Source organism: Marmota marmota, unplaced genomic scaffold (assembly GCF_001458135.2).
Source record: "Marmota marmota marmota unplaced genomic scaffold, marMar, whole genome shotgun sequence".
In the NCBI taxonomy this organism is placed as follows: domain Eukaryota; kingdom Metazoa; phylum Chordata; class Mammalia; order Rodentia; family Sciuridae; genus Marmota; species Marmota marmota.
Window position 1 is genome coordinate 4,766,414 of NW_025999943.1, and position 16,236 is coordinate 4,782,649.

The window sequence follows — 16,236 nt, forward strand, 5'->3', positions numbered from 1 at the left end:
ATATATATATATATATATATANTATATGTTGTAGATGTACACAATACCTTTAATTTATCTATTTTTATGGGGTGATGAGAATACAACCCAGTGTCTCATGCATGCTAGGCAAACACTCTACTACTGAGCAATAAACCTAGCCCCTACCTGTAAGTTTTAAGGAATTTAGATTTTAATTCATCTGAAGTCTACCTTAGTAAGCTTCTCTGTCTTAATATATATTTCATATGAACAATGATTCAACAAATAAATTTCTCAAAACATAAGAGCTAAGAAAAACTGTATCTCTCTTAGAGGGTCTTGGACTAGGCTACACAGCCAGCATCAAATATTTATCAATTAACATTATTTATTTATTAACATTAATAGAGGTGTATTTGTTTAATAATATTTTTAAAGACACTACTTTATTAAAAACCCCTCTATGAACTAAAATAAAATGTTTCAAAAGAGTTGAGACAAATAATGATTTTTGTAATTGGAACTGAAAGCAAGCTTAAAATAATACTACTACAAAAAATATGAAAAATCTAAAATATCACAAAATACACATCATTTTAAATGGAAAATTAAATGATTTTGTTCATATTTATATTGTTATTTCTTAAATTTTAAAAAAATCTTAAGTATGAAAATAATTTGATGTCATAAGTTCCATGCAACTACTTCTATTCACATTTACCTTGAAATAAAAGTTACTATTTGAGTATATACATATGTAAGATGAAAATTCCAGGTTTTTCACCAAATATGGATCTGAGATAATTTTGAGGAGGAAATATTTTATAAATACATAGTAGGAAAGCATATTTCTATTTTCAAAATTCAGACCTAAATTATAGATGGTTTGGGAGAATGTATATATTGTTGGATATGAGAGTGAAAGAGTAATATGTACTAGATAACTTTTGTCACTCCAAACCCTTTGTAGAATTCAAGATTAGTGGCATTACATTCATCCAAGAATATGAAAGCTTGATTGTCAGACTTTAGAAAAATATTTATATGAGACCACTAAAATAGCTCAGCCAGATAAATTTAGTCATTGATTTAACATATTTCATTTAAAATGATAATGATCCAGGGACATTTTTAGGTATTAGGGATATAGAATTTTATGAACACATGTAATCTTACCATCAAAAATGAATCTTCTAATATGAAAAAAAAAACAATATATTGAACAGTCATGTTATTCACATTCTTTGTAAAACTAAGTGTGGGAATATTACAATGACCCTGAAATACATTCATTTGTAAAATATAGTCCTTAACTAGTTCAAACTACCATCTTAGTTTCTAAAAAGCACAATTATAAAAAATGGCTGTTAGGTTTTGATAATTGGTCATTTGGAAAGCAACCCAATCTTCACTTTAGATTTAATTAGAACCTTAATAGAAAAAAAATTAAGAGGAATAAAGGATGAGTTTCAGAGCAAGACTATGCAATAACTCAAAATTAGCAAAAAAATATTTGGATCTTTACCAAAACTAAAATCTTTATCTACTAATCAGCAACCATATTAGAAATGTAGGGGTCTCAATTGTTCTACTTGATATTGACACAAAAATACTGGTCTCCCATGCAGACATTTTGTCAGTCTACAGAGTAATGGCCAGTAAATTTGTAATTAATTACTATCTTAATCTCCTCAACTTCTAGTGACTCTAGATGTTATCAGTGCTTGAGGAAAGAGCAAGCTATAATACAACCTCCTGCCATAGGAAACACATTTTGACAAAAAAAAAAAAAAAAAAACCCACAATCCTTAAGTCTCTTGGCAAACCAAATGGAATATCAAACACAAAACACTTGCATTTTCATTCTGAGGCCTATTTATTGAATGAGTTGTTTTCCTCCAAGTTAAAAGAATTTATGCTTTTATTAATTATGAATAGAATGAGTTATACAGAGGGACTCTGATAAAACAACTTTGTTTTTATTTTATGTCCACAGTAATTACATAATTGACCATAGTCTCCTTCTTTGTATTAGTTGCTATACAAAACCCACATAGAAGCATGTAGTCGGGATACGCACCTATAATCCCAGCAACTCAGAAAGCTGAGACATGAGGATGGAAAGTTCAAGGGCGACATGGGTAATTTAGTGAGACCCTTCTTCAAAAATACAAACTAATAATAAGGGCTGGGGATATAGCTCAGTAATAGAGCATCCTGCATTCAACCTGCAATACAAAGAAAACAAAAATCCAGATTGATATATGGCCTAATTCAAGCAAGGATAAATCAAAGCAAATAAAAACTTAATCTTTTTCTATGCTAAGGTCAGTACAAGTTAGCCTTGTTTTTTGCTTTTTCCTTTATAATAGCTTTCTCAATTTGTAAATAGCATATTACCAAAAATCGTATTACATAAGAGTTGTGGATGGAGTATTACATAAATATTTGGATATATTAGAAAAGCAACAACTGATATTTATGGGAATCTTGAAAAGAATGCTTAAAATTATTTTAAAAAACATTTTTCCCCCTAAGGTGAACTGTATTAGAAAAGGTTTTATTGAACATGAACACAATTTTTCTGGCACAGTAACTGATTTAACTGAAGTCCTGTTTTAAAAGTGATTGATGATCCAAATGTACTCTCTTTAACTGATTAATTAGCACAGTTCTTAGTGTTTGCACTAATTACACACAGTTTATATTTAGAGCCAAGAAAAAGATGAATGAAGATGAAAGTCTTTACCCTCAGACTATAACATGGTTTTAATATTAATAAGAATATGCAAAAGTTAGTAATTTCTTCAGTATTACATTTGCAACAGAACAAGCATTCCCATTGTTCACTCTCTGTGTTACCACCAACAACCTTGCAAAATAAGCTGATTTATCCTATTTTTGTCTCAATCCCTTAAATCTAATTTTGGAAATGTCACTAGTTAACTTTAAAAAGGGTACACAAAGACAATTTCAGCTTTTCCTCTAAGACAAAATTTTTCTAAGAGATGAGGGCAATTTAATTATTACCGGTTGAAGACTTGCATCTTTTTTTTCTATGTCTTCCTAAAATCTTGAAAATGTGTTTCTTTATTTTTGTTTTTTAAATCTTGGCATCCATCATCATCATGGAACAGAACGTGAATCTCATGAATTCAAACAAATGAATAGATCGCATTTCAAAAATTAATGAGCAAATTACTTAAGCTAATTTAAGAAACAATTCACATCTGGTTCTCTTGCATAGTTTACAAATAATGCCTGAGTTACTGCCTTTTTTAAGTTTTTTTTTTTAAATATATCATATTAAAAATAACTAAAAAGCTAAGAATTTGAGCAGTTCAAATTAAGGGGCCAAGTCTCCCTTTTATGGCCAAAGAAAACATTAATATTTTTAAACTATATTTTCCCTTTTTAATTCTGTCTCCAGCACACATTATAAGATCACAGAGGTATGGTTCAAATCTATGAGCTAAATACTCTGGTTTACTGTCTGTTTTCTCCTTGGGTACACTGCTGTTTTGGGCATTCACTTGGACTCTCTATGAACTGTAGTCTGATGTCAACTAATGCAGACGCTCCTCCCTGATACCTGCTGTCCTGTGTGTAGCGCTCTCCTAACAGGCCTCGATTCTCATTTCTTATTTATGATGAAAAATAAATAAGTGTTTTTAATGCAACTGAATTTTTTAAAAAAGAATTCCAATTTCTTTCCAAAATGTGTAAATGCAGAAATAGGTAACTGTGAAATTTTGACATACTCAAAGAAGTCAACTGTTTCACGAGATATAAAAAGAGGAAGCCTCTATTTGAAGCAATAAAAAGGAAAAGTAACTGTAAAAATTTACTGAAACAGTCAGTGGTATAACAAGACAATTTCATCTTCTGATTACATATGTCCCACCCAGTTACTCTGTCTTCTATTTTATCCAGCATACCACAATCACTTTGTGTCTTCCTATATTCAGGAATTTTTATCAAAGTGGGCTAGAATAACTTTCAAATTAACAGTGTAAAATCAAAATTAAATTTGTTTTAACAAAGGAGTGGAAGAAACTTTGCAACTCTCTCTTTAATTGAACTTAAGTTTAAAATGTCCCCAAAGTAATGTTACTAGAAGCCAAACAATATGTAAATGACATGCATTTAATTATAGGCAGTTACAAGCTACTCAGAGACACCAGCTGTGGTTTTTGATGTATTGATATGTGGTGATATCTTGCATAACACCCAGATTAATTGTTGGCCATTTAAACAATATTTGTTGAGTAGGTGATTTTAATAACCTGTCTGGTATTTGGTAATAATAACAACTAATTTGGCTCCAAAAGGTGCCTCACTAAGGATAATTCACAGAGGGAGAAACTGTGAAGGCTAGTGATAATATGTGGGTACAACCTACATTTAAAAGAATAACAGCTCTAAATTGCAGTGGTGCATGCCTGTAATCCCAGCAGCTCTGGAGGCTAAGGCAGGAGGATCCTAAGTTCAAAGCCATCCTCAGCAACTTAGCGTGGCCCTGTCTCTAAATAAAATATAAGAAAGAACTAGGGGTGCTGGGATTGTGGCTCAGAGGGAGAGCGCTTGCCTCGCATATGTGAGGCACTGGGTTTAATCCTCAGCACCACATAAAATTAAAATAAAGATATTGTGTTCACCTATAACTAAAAAATAAAATATTTAAAAAAAGGGACTGGGGATGTGGCTCAGTAGTTAAGCATCCCTGGGTACAACCCCCCCCCCCCAAAAAAAAAAAAAAAAACAAAAAACAAGTGCCAAATGTTTTCTCTTATATAAGGAGGCTGATTCATGGTGGGGTAGGGATGGGGAGCATGGGAGGAATAGACAAACTCTAGATAGGGCATTGGGGTGGAAGGAGAAGGGATGGGGCAGGGGTTTTGAAATGATAGTGGAATGTGATGGACATTTTTATCCAAAGTACGTATATGAAGAGCTGAATTGGTGTGAATATACTTTATATACAACCAGAGATATGAAAAATTGTGCTCTATGTGTATAATATGAATCATAATATATCCTGCTGTCATATATAAAAAAATTTAAAAAATTAAAAAAAGAAAACACACACACAAAAAAAACAGTTATCATGTCTACTCATGAACATGTAATGTAATAGGAAGTCATATGCTTGTTAGAAAGTAATTTGGTTTTCCATATCCAGATTTTATTTCTTTGTTTTTAGATACACATGATAGTAGGGTGTATTTTGACATATTATACATACAAGGAGCAAAACTCTTTCCAATTTTTATCCCATTATTGTGGTTGTACATGATGTGGAGGTACACTGGTAGTGTATTCATATATGAGCATAGTAAAGTTATGTCTGATTCATTCTACTGTTTTTCATATTCCCACCCCCCACTTCATCTCCCTTTGTCTAATCCAGTGAATTTCTATACATCACTTCCTACTCTTCCTTGTTATGGGCTAGCAAACATATATCAGAAAGAACATTCAGACTTTGTTTTTTGTGACTGGCTTATTTCACTTAGCATATTTTCCAGTTTCATCCATATACCAACAAATCCACAATTTCATTCTTTTTCATGCCTGAGTAATATTCCATTGTGCATATATACCACATTTTCTTCAATAGATCCATTCATCTATTGCAGGATTCCCAGGTTGGTTCTACAGCTTGGCAATCATAAATTGGGCTGCTATAAACTTTAAAGTGGCTGCATCACTGTAGTTTGATGATTTTAAGTCTTTTGGGTATAAGCCAATATCCAAATACCCAGTGGCATAGCAAGGCCATATCCAAATATTTTTAAAAAGCTTATATACTATGATTAAAAAACAACAACAATAACAAAAGGATCAAAATTCAATTTAGTATATGTAACATTTGCAGTATAGCTGATACTTGGGAAAAACAAACAAAAAATAGAGAAAAAATGTTTATAGCCATTAAATTTTAATATTTTGACAACTAAAATGACATTTTAGAACAATTTTATTGACATGAAAAAGGAAATGAATATAAAAATAGAACAGAAATAGATTGGATAGTCCATAAGATTCTATTTATATCTCATATTCATGTGCAGAAAAAAATCCGGTAAATATATTTATTTATATATATTATTTTGTCTATAGTTGGAAAAGTTGTGGGAAATGTATATTTTACTTTGCTTATTTTTCCATAATTCAAAGCTATTCCAATCACATGAAAATGTGCTGCAATACTTTTCACATATCCTTTAGCAAGATCTATATATTATTTTCTACAGGCAAATGTAATCTGGAATGTATTTGTGTGAATAAATTTCTATGCTTTCTATAACTTATTTTATGCTACAAAGGAACAGTGGAGTAATTATAGCAGTTAGAACTTAAGGCCCCAAAGCTTAAAATGACTTATTCTCTGGTCCTTTGTAGAAGTTTTCAGTTTCACAGTTTCAGTGTTTAATTTCAAACCAATTAAGATTCCCTTTTGAAAAACAAACAAACAAATATTGTGCATAGAAGTGATATGGAACATTTATTATACATGTCAGACAAACTTAAATTTTTTTTTACTTCTAAAATTGTGATTTCATTTAATCATTTCTTGAAAACAAAGACTAAAGTGCCTTGAAGAAACAGATTGCAAAATGAAAGGGTAATACATAGAAATGACATACAAAACCAATGTTTTTCTTATTTTATTTCCAGAAAAGTAAAATCTTCACATGCAGAAGCAAGGTTCTTATTTTTTATTTTTTTTAATTTTTTTTATTAGTTGTACATGACAATACAATGATCTTGACATATCATACATTTGAATCAAATGGGGTGTAATTTCTCATTTTTCTGAGTGTACAGGTTGCAGAATCACTTCCCTTCACATTGCATCTCTTTAAAGAAATAACAGAGAACACACATAAAAAAATGAGCCTATCTAGAAATTGGCTGATCCTTCAATTATGGACACTATTAAAGGAAGAACAGAGCTCAGGGNCCCCAAAAAAAAAGAATAATACTCTATATTTTGAGGCCTTACCCAATGTTCTCTAAAAAATAAAAATAAAAACTTAGCCTAAAACAAATACTTTTTTTCTTTTTTTTTTTTTTTAACTAAAGAAAACAATCCCAGGGAAGTCCAAGTAGGAAAGTCTGTGTCAGGCTACTGGCTGCTCTTCATCAAACACAGATTACTGGTTGGCCTTCAGCGGTGTCTTCACACAGATGTTATGAACTGTTTCTGTGTAAAAGAGTCTGCAGGTAAGGTGAAAAAAGGGAAATTCATCTTACTCATTCTTCTGTTTGTACTGGTCTGCTGTTTTCCATCTGCTGGGAATTTACTCTAAGATAATCAGGCCATGTTTTCCTAATTGTGTGACCAAATCAGCCCCTTTAGTTTAAGGAATAGAATTGAGGCAACCTAGCAGCTAAAATTAAAATAAAGAGATGATCCTGGATTACCAAGAAGGGTTTTCTGTAATTAATTGGTAAAATAGGGGAGCAAAGTCATAGTAGTACAGGTGACAAAAGCTTTACCCAGCCTTTGCTGGCTTTGAGGATGAAATGAAGCCCCAAGCCAAGAAATTTAGGCACCAGATAATTTCTAGTAAAGACAGTGTTACGTGTTCTCCTCCAAAACCTTCAGAAGGAGTGAAATTTTTTCAATAGTTTAGCCCAGTCACACTAATCACAGACGTTTGACCTCCAGAATTGCTATAGAAACTTGTGTGATTAAGAAAACCACATATATAATTTGTTACAACAATGGGAACCAGGTGTTACATTTTTCTAATGACAGAAAATCAAGCAAACAATAACTAGGCTAATATAGACATAAATATAAAAAGATTTATGATTAGTAAAAATGTATTTATGCCTATGAGTGGGTGTGTAGAATGGTGTCAAAGATATGAGTGATTATGATTAGATTGGACAAATGATATAGTGAAAATAAAGTTTGTGCAGATATAAAAGTTTTGGAAATAATACTCAAAGTACATTATAGACTAAGTATAAGCTACAAAGACCAATTTTAAATAATTAATATTAATGAATATATTTGATTTTATCTTTTCTGAGAGAACAAATTTGAAACAATAGTAATTACCTTTATTAGATAATTCAAAATAATACCACCTCTGATAAAATGATAAATTCTAACCTCACCTCTATGGAGAAACAGATTTTGAATTACCACATCGGCTACTCAGGGAAACTTCACATCTAGTAGGATAACTATGATAATAACCTTGGCTTAGCACTAACTCAGGAATAAGTCTACTTTCTGGTATAAAAATACAATTTTCTGCATTTTAAAAATTTCTATTAACTCATTTACCACCATTATTCCCATTCAGCTTCAAAGACTTAGAAATGTAATGCTCCAATGTTATACTGTCCTATTTTTGTTTTAAGAGGAAAGTCACATATTAATAGCAAGTCGTAGCTGACAGTGTGATTCATGCCTTAGGGTTTAGATTTGATTTATAAAACTCAAGAACTCCAGAGAAAATGTGTAGATTTACAGCATTTGGGTATTTGGCTATATTCCTAAATTTTATGATATTCTAAGGGAACCTTTCTTTTCTAATGTGAAACATGCATGAAACTTTTAAGAAAAATTCCAGCCTACTTAATCTATGCATGACATGCTCTTGGATTATAAAAATTAATTACAAAGTATCATAATTAAAAATATAATAAAACAGTTTTATTGTAATTAAACATATTAGAGAACACTTATCTCTATGGCATTATACAGGATAATTAAAAGTCTTTTTATATAACACTCTTTCATATTGTTATAAATTCAAAATTTTCTCACAAATGGTTGATAGACAAAGTTTTCTAAAACCATAGCTGCATTATTAGCCAGTACTCCAGTTCATAGTTGTTTGAGGTCCATAAGATTTTTACACATACAGAGAATCAGAGAAGGTCACAGTTGGAAGACACCATAATGATGATGTTACTGAAGTCCTAGGTCACAGGTCTGACTCAGGGGGTTCCAATAAATCATGTCTGACCACTCACACAAGAAACCAAACAGAATCAGTAATGGTGAAAACCATGAAGGGAACTTTAATCACTGGAGCTGCACTGGAAAGACAACGGGGCCCATGTCCTTTGCCCTGTCTTGGAGGGGCTGACAATGTCACCTTTTTATAAAAAGGAGAATGAGGGCAAGCATTGGGGATTTTACATGTCAAAGTGATCTTGACCAGGTGTGGTCTCCCTATTATTATGCCATGATTAGTCAGGCAGGCCTTATCTCAGATAAGAAAGTTGCTATTGCCTGTATATAGCTTCAATGCATCACAAGATAGTTATCAAATCAAACCTTGTTCCTAAGTCCAAGGGGACTCTAGAAAAAAAAGAAGATGGATGTAAAATGGAGGCAGAGATGCCAGGTCTTCAACCCTGCTTTTAGCCATCCATCAGATATTTGCAGGCAAAAGTGAAGAGTTTAAGTCATTGTTACAGTCAGGTAGGCCAATGTACTCATTTTTCAATTAAGACACCAAATCTTAGATCATAAAATATACACAAATTTATGTATTGAACTGCTAGTAAAGCTGAATATATCACCCAACTCCTAACTCTGAAACTAAGGCCTTTTCCATTTTGGAAACACTTTTCTCTCTGAAGCCATTGATGAGAATTCAAGTTCACTAATTCAGAATATTATCTATTAGGTTTTTAAAATTTTTATTATTTGTCATGCAGTCTTATTACAGGAAAAGAATCACTACCATAGTAGATTTATTTTTTTAAAGAAAATCCACAGCTTTGCTTGGTTTACCAAGGCAATCCTAATTTGCTTCTATGATCTGAGCCAAAATATTAGGAGCACTGATTTTCTCAATCAAATAGAATTCAAAGACCTCAGTTGAGTGTAAGGACAGAGTAATGATGAAGGTAAAGGAAAAATGATAAAACAGGAAGAAAATAAGCTTTCTGTGGGCAGGTAGGATTTACAGGATATACAGGCAATGTTGAATACTTGCTTGAGGCAATTTATCATTTATTTAACATTAAAAAGTAAGAGTAATTGTGTGAATTTGTTTTTATCTCTAGAAAATTTCAGCTGCTTATGTACAGCAAAGAAAGAAAATAGTTGGTTTTTGCCTGTAATTTGGGTTGCTAGTGAAACATGATGGTAGGAAAGAAGGCTTAGTTGTTTGAGGATATTTACAGCGGTTTGACTATAGAAAACCATGAATTCAAACTTGGAAAGGAAAGAAAAATCTTAACATGGTCTTGTATTTCTTAAGACTTTTAAACTGGAGAGTTTCTCTTATTGAAATTGTTCATTCTTTCTGTGCTTCTTTGACATGCAAATGTCTTTCCATCCTCTTGCTGGTTTTGCAATACAGGGATGCCTTTCTCAAGGACCTGGGTAGATTCTTTTCTGGGCTTTATTTGATTCATTTGTTGTTATGTCTACTTTTCTGCCAGTAATTAATGTTTTGATTACTACTGTGTTGTGACATATTTTGAAATCACAAGTACTGTGATGCTTTAGCTTTGTTCAAAATAACATTTTTTAAGTGAATCAGTGGTATTTTGTTTGGACTGGGTTAAACAAAGTTGTTGTTTTTATTATGAAAATATTTATCTGTGCATACTATTTGGCAATAAACTCTTGAAATACGTGTAGGTAAAACTGGGCGCCAAAAGGACAGTCAGTGTAAATAATACATGATTGACCAGATCTGGAAGATGGGGCCTGATATGAAAGGAAATCAACTACTAATACCTTCAGAGCCCTTCCTACTCCTTCTCCACCTGTTGCCAAGGTTACCTGCCTACAGAGAATTGTTCTCCCAAGAAGTTGTTAATGAAGCACCTCCTTGGAGATTCCTTTCCTTCCCATTGGGCAGATCTGGAAAGACACCCTTGGAAAGCTTCCTTCCCCAACTTTTTTGCCTACCTTTTGGTCACTAGTCACATAGGCAAGCTAAGGGGAGAAGGAGGGCATGAGAAACAAAGGAAATCTAAAAATCTATAAAAGGGCAGGACACCCACACTTCCTCCGACACCCAACTCTGGGGCCCTTTCTCTGTAGAGAAGTCTATCTATGTTCTATCCTTTAAATAAAACTTGTTTTCTAGCTTTCCTCCATGTTTCTCAGGTATTTAATCTTCAAAATTTCAGGGAAAGGGAACTTGGCCCTGATTCTCATCATTGGTATCATAGGGATGAAATCATATGTCTACAATGTGGTTTAACCTCCTTTCCTCTCATTCTCCTGCTTTATTCTTGCTCTTTCCATCTTTCTGTCCTCTAAGCATACCCAGGGCAATAATTTCCATGCCTAGAACACAGACATTGGTTTTGAACACTTTGGAAAATGGTTGATTCAGGAGTGAGGCAGAGAAAGAATAATTTGAACCTAGAATAATGTGATTATTGAGAAAAGTAAGAAATTTCTCATAGAACCATGCAACATACAAAAATAAGTCAAAAGTCAGCTTCAAGGGGCTTACATTAATCACATCTTGGGCAATCTAAACATAAAAATTTTTAGTAAAAATTGATTATTAGTCACTGAATAAAATGGGAATTTATGGTCAACATTAGGATCAATAAGGAACAAACAAATGGGAAAAAAAGTAAAATCTCTACTATAGAACATCTAGCAAATACAGAAAAAAATAGTAGCCTGGAGAATCATACTTGGCAATTGTCCTATTAATCATTAATTCATTCAATAAATAGCAATGGATGCTAACACTGTTGGAAAAAAGTGAAATGAAAAAGTGAGATTTTGCATAATCTCCAAATGTCTTGCCATAAATCTCTTACTAATTACAATGAGACTAGGGTGGAAAACAAGTTTCTTTTTGATTGGGATATCTGTCAGACACCATCTTAATCAGGTGTTCCAAGTTAACACAGGTAATGAGTCAAATAAACACTTGGTATCATCTGACAGAAAACAATGAAAAGAAAATTACTATTTTTGTGGTAATTGAGCTAGCCTGAATTTAATATCTCATAAACACTCATGAAGAGGACTTTGACAAAATTATTGCTTCATACTAAAAATGTCATGGTCATGAAAGCCAAGAAAGGGTGACAGAGTATGCTGATGGGAAGGGAATTAGAAAGACAAGCAGGAAGTCAAAATCAGTGAGTGCAGTTTGTGGTCTTTGTTTAGATTCTTTTACTAGAAAATGAAACAAAACCTTACGCGGGTATTTAGAGAGTCTCCAAAAGATGCTCTTTGGTATTTCCTTGTGTTATTCTTGGAACTTTTCATTGAGCATGTTGTTTGAGAGTATGAGTTCATTTAAACAATCTAATGGAAATATAATTATACATGTAAGGAATTCCAATGGGTTTAGAAAATAGTTATTCTAGATTGTGATATTTTCTATATTCTAAGTTGAAAACTTTGATCACTTGGGTCATTTCAAAATGAATTTTAAAAACCTATAATATGTTTCTGCATTAAAAATGTATGTAATAAAATTTTCAAACACATATAAAAGTAGAGTAGATTTGAAATTAACTCCCATGTTTTTCTTTTCCTATTTTTAAATTGTAGACAAAAAATTAAACCATGTTCCATTTTTTCCAAAGCTGATGGTTAAATTTTGAAACACTTTCAAACTTGCTAAAAGTTGAACAAGATAAAGGGAATATTTTTATGCTTAAAAAATAATCAGCATACTTGAAAGGAAAGTGAAAAACTGGGAGATGGGCAAGTGAGAAATGAAAGACAGAGACCAGGCAGATATAGAGTTTATTTGACAGAACTGACATATAAAGGCCATCTCTCAATAGACAGAGAGAGGAAAAACAGGCTTGAGTTCTGGGACTTTTATGGAGCAGGCTCAAGGATTAGAGCAGAGCAGGTCCTAATGGGGGTGGGGTGTTAGTTAAGGGTGGGGTTGGTAGGAGGGAATGATGATATGCCCTTAGGTGGGAAAGAATTTGGGCAGTGAAGGGTTGGCTTTATATTAGAGAGTAGTGAGTCTTTCTCAGAAACACCATTGGACTGGAAAGTGAAACTGTTTCTTAAGATGGCAACTGTCACTTAAGATGGCCATCCAGATGCTAAGCAAGGACCTTACAAGACTGAGAACTTAGTACCTCTGGAGTCGTGGGTTAAAGGTGGTCATAACTCTCTTTTATTACTAGCTTGTTGTGTATGTTGTACTGTGCTAAATGAAATTACACCAACTTAAGATAGTCTCAGGGTCTCTTTGTATAATTTTATGCTCAGGATAACTTTGGCATTTAGCAACATAAGTTATGTGAATTCCTTCAACTGTAAAATCTGAGACCTAGCCTTTATGAGTCACTCCTAGACTAGCCTATTAAAAGTTCACTCAGTGTGCCCCTGGAAATGGAATGGTAATTCTATATTACATTTTATGGTGGTGTTCAATCTTACCTATTACCTCAAAAAGTCAGACTTGAACTGTTGAGAAAATTAAGAGTTGAAAGCAGATCCTCTTTTATTATGGTAATAATTATCCCATAGTACTTCTTAAGGAACTTGTGGGTTTTGAGAAATGTTGACACTGGTTTTCTTGTTTCTACCATGTGGTGGAATGCTTTGAGTGCTGCATTGTTCTAATGTAAACAGATTTTCTTTGTATGTATATGTCTAACCAGGTAATCTTTTAGAATCCAATATTTTTCCTAAACAATGATATAAAAATAGCTAGAGTCTGTAACAAATACAAATCACATAGTCTAAGAGCTAATGCCCCTTTCTTATGTTTTTACTATTTACCATTTTTATAGTTAGTATAATTTAGTAGTACAGTCTAAGCCAGCAATTTCCAAGCCCTTGAAAATATTATTCTCTTTCCATATATAGCCAATCAATTATTAACACTTTCCAATACTGCTTCTTCAACTCCCTTGGAAAGTCATTACATCACTCTGATCTATAAGTCATTCAATGACTCTTCATAATTTGGTGAATAAAAACTAAATATTTTTAAATGGTGATACAAGGTCCTTTGTGGTCTCTCTCCCATTTGCATCTCAGTAACTAACACTAGCTGCTTCTTAGATATGAAGAATTATTCAAGTTTCCTATATCAGCACCTGAATTCAATGATTGCATCACAGATTGGATTTATGTATCTATATGCTTATTTGCCTATGTTATGCATCTAAGCTCCTTGAGGACAAAATTTACTTCAAATTTATCTTTAAGTCTCCAGAAAAAGTAAAATGCTTTATCCAAAGTATGCACTCAGAGAAACATTGATAAGAATATCAAAGAAGGAAAATCAAAACAAAAAAATAATATTTAAGAACAGGAATACAATGTAGCTCAGTGGTGGAGACCTTGGTAGCATGCATAAGGCCCTGGGTTTCATTCCCAGCAACACACACACATGCACACAAATGCACACACACACACACTATATATATATATATATAAAACCCCAAAAAACAAAAAAATTTTGAATCCCTATTAAAATAGAACCTGAATAAAGGGGAAAAAGGTAGCAAAAACTCAGTAGATTTGTAGAAACTTCTTTATTATTATTTTGTTAAAAATGTCTAGATCTTCAGTTTTATTCCTTTTTAAAGAAATTACAAAAATTAATTTAACAACAATGATGATTCAATACTAAACAATTTTTATCAACAGGATACAATAGGGCAGATGACCATGACTTCTATGGGAGTATTCTTTTTTAAAATTTTTATATTATGTTATGATAAAAAAGAGAGTTTTAAGCAGTCAAATGTTCATTCAAACTTATTAACTTTTAACTACCACTCACTATCATCCTTTCTTATTCAAGAAATTACAAACATTTAATATTTAATGAACAATTATGCTGTACAAAGGATTATGCTGATTATTCTTTGCCTCAGTTCATTCAATCATCAAAATACCCAAATGGAATGCAGACTACAATTATTCCTATTACTTGAAAAAAGTTAGAAGTAGGGACCTGAAATTCTTATCCAGGTCATGTAGTTGGCTAATAGTTCTGGGCCATTTTAACCTGGCAAACTTGCTCCAGAGCAACTTTTCTTCAAGCATTAGAACTTTCAAATGTTAGCTGAGGATGTCTGCAAGCTTAAGGAAAACATTAATAAATTAACATTGAGTTTTCTTACGATAAGTCAATATTACCTTATGTATGCCAATTTCATATTTTTAATGTTGAAAAATAAATGATATTACTACTTTCTTTTCCTCGGAATTATTGGAATACAATGACACAGATCTTCCTCTTAAGCATATATCATATTCACTTAACAAAAGGGTAATTAATATAGCTCTGAAAAACTATGTTTTCAAGAAATATGTTCTCCATTAATCAACAACAACAAAAAATCCAAAATGTAGTCAACATTTAACGTTTTAAATCTCCTTTTTCTTTTATTTACTTTTTTCTGATATTTATATACCTTATTTGGGGCTTATAACTATTTCTATAATAAAACCTCGATGACTCTAAATGTATGAGGAATGAATTATCAGAATTTTAGATTCAACATTTATTGATGAAAAGGCTTTCAAAATATTTGACTTAATATAAGACCTATGCACTGAGAACTAGATTTATGATTCACATTGCTATCTGATAGAGGATGTTTAAAATGTGTCATTCTATTTTATGATTTTTCACAATTTAACAAATTTTTCATGTAATAAACAGGTAAATAAATGGAACTGAAAAAGAATTTGCAATGCTAGTTTCAAAGTACTTTGGTCAACTCAGGATTTTTTTTTTGTGAGTATAATTGAGATTCTTTATCACATGTATTTTTAAAGTCGAAGTAGGAGACCATGTTGAAGTACTACACAATTTCCTCTCTGTCCCTAAAATTTATTTTTCAATTGATTTAAGGCCAGTACTTTATATTTTATACAGAGATTTCAGGTTCAAAATATAGGTAAAACAATAAAAAATATATTTTTCCTCTCCCAAGTGCTGAAAAATAGACTTCAGGGTACTATATCAGTTAATATAGGCTGCAATATCTCCAAAGCATCAACACTTTAAAATCACAAAATTTTATTTCTTTCTCACACTGTGCACATGTACATCATTGGAAAGGCCTCTTAAGTGCTTCTTCCTGTAAGTACCACATACCACCACCACTCAGGATTTCACTGGACGGAGAACATCATGTGGACTGCACCTATCAAAGTTACCATAATGTTCCCATATATACAAAAATAGAGATTATGGCTGTCGCCCAAGACCCGCGTGGGCAATGGATTCAGGGTCACTTCACGTGAATTGAGCTGGCAAAGAAAAGACCACACAAACACAGAAATACCTTTTGGCGGGGGGCGGGGGGGGGGGG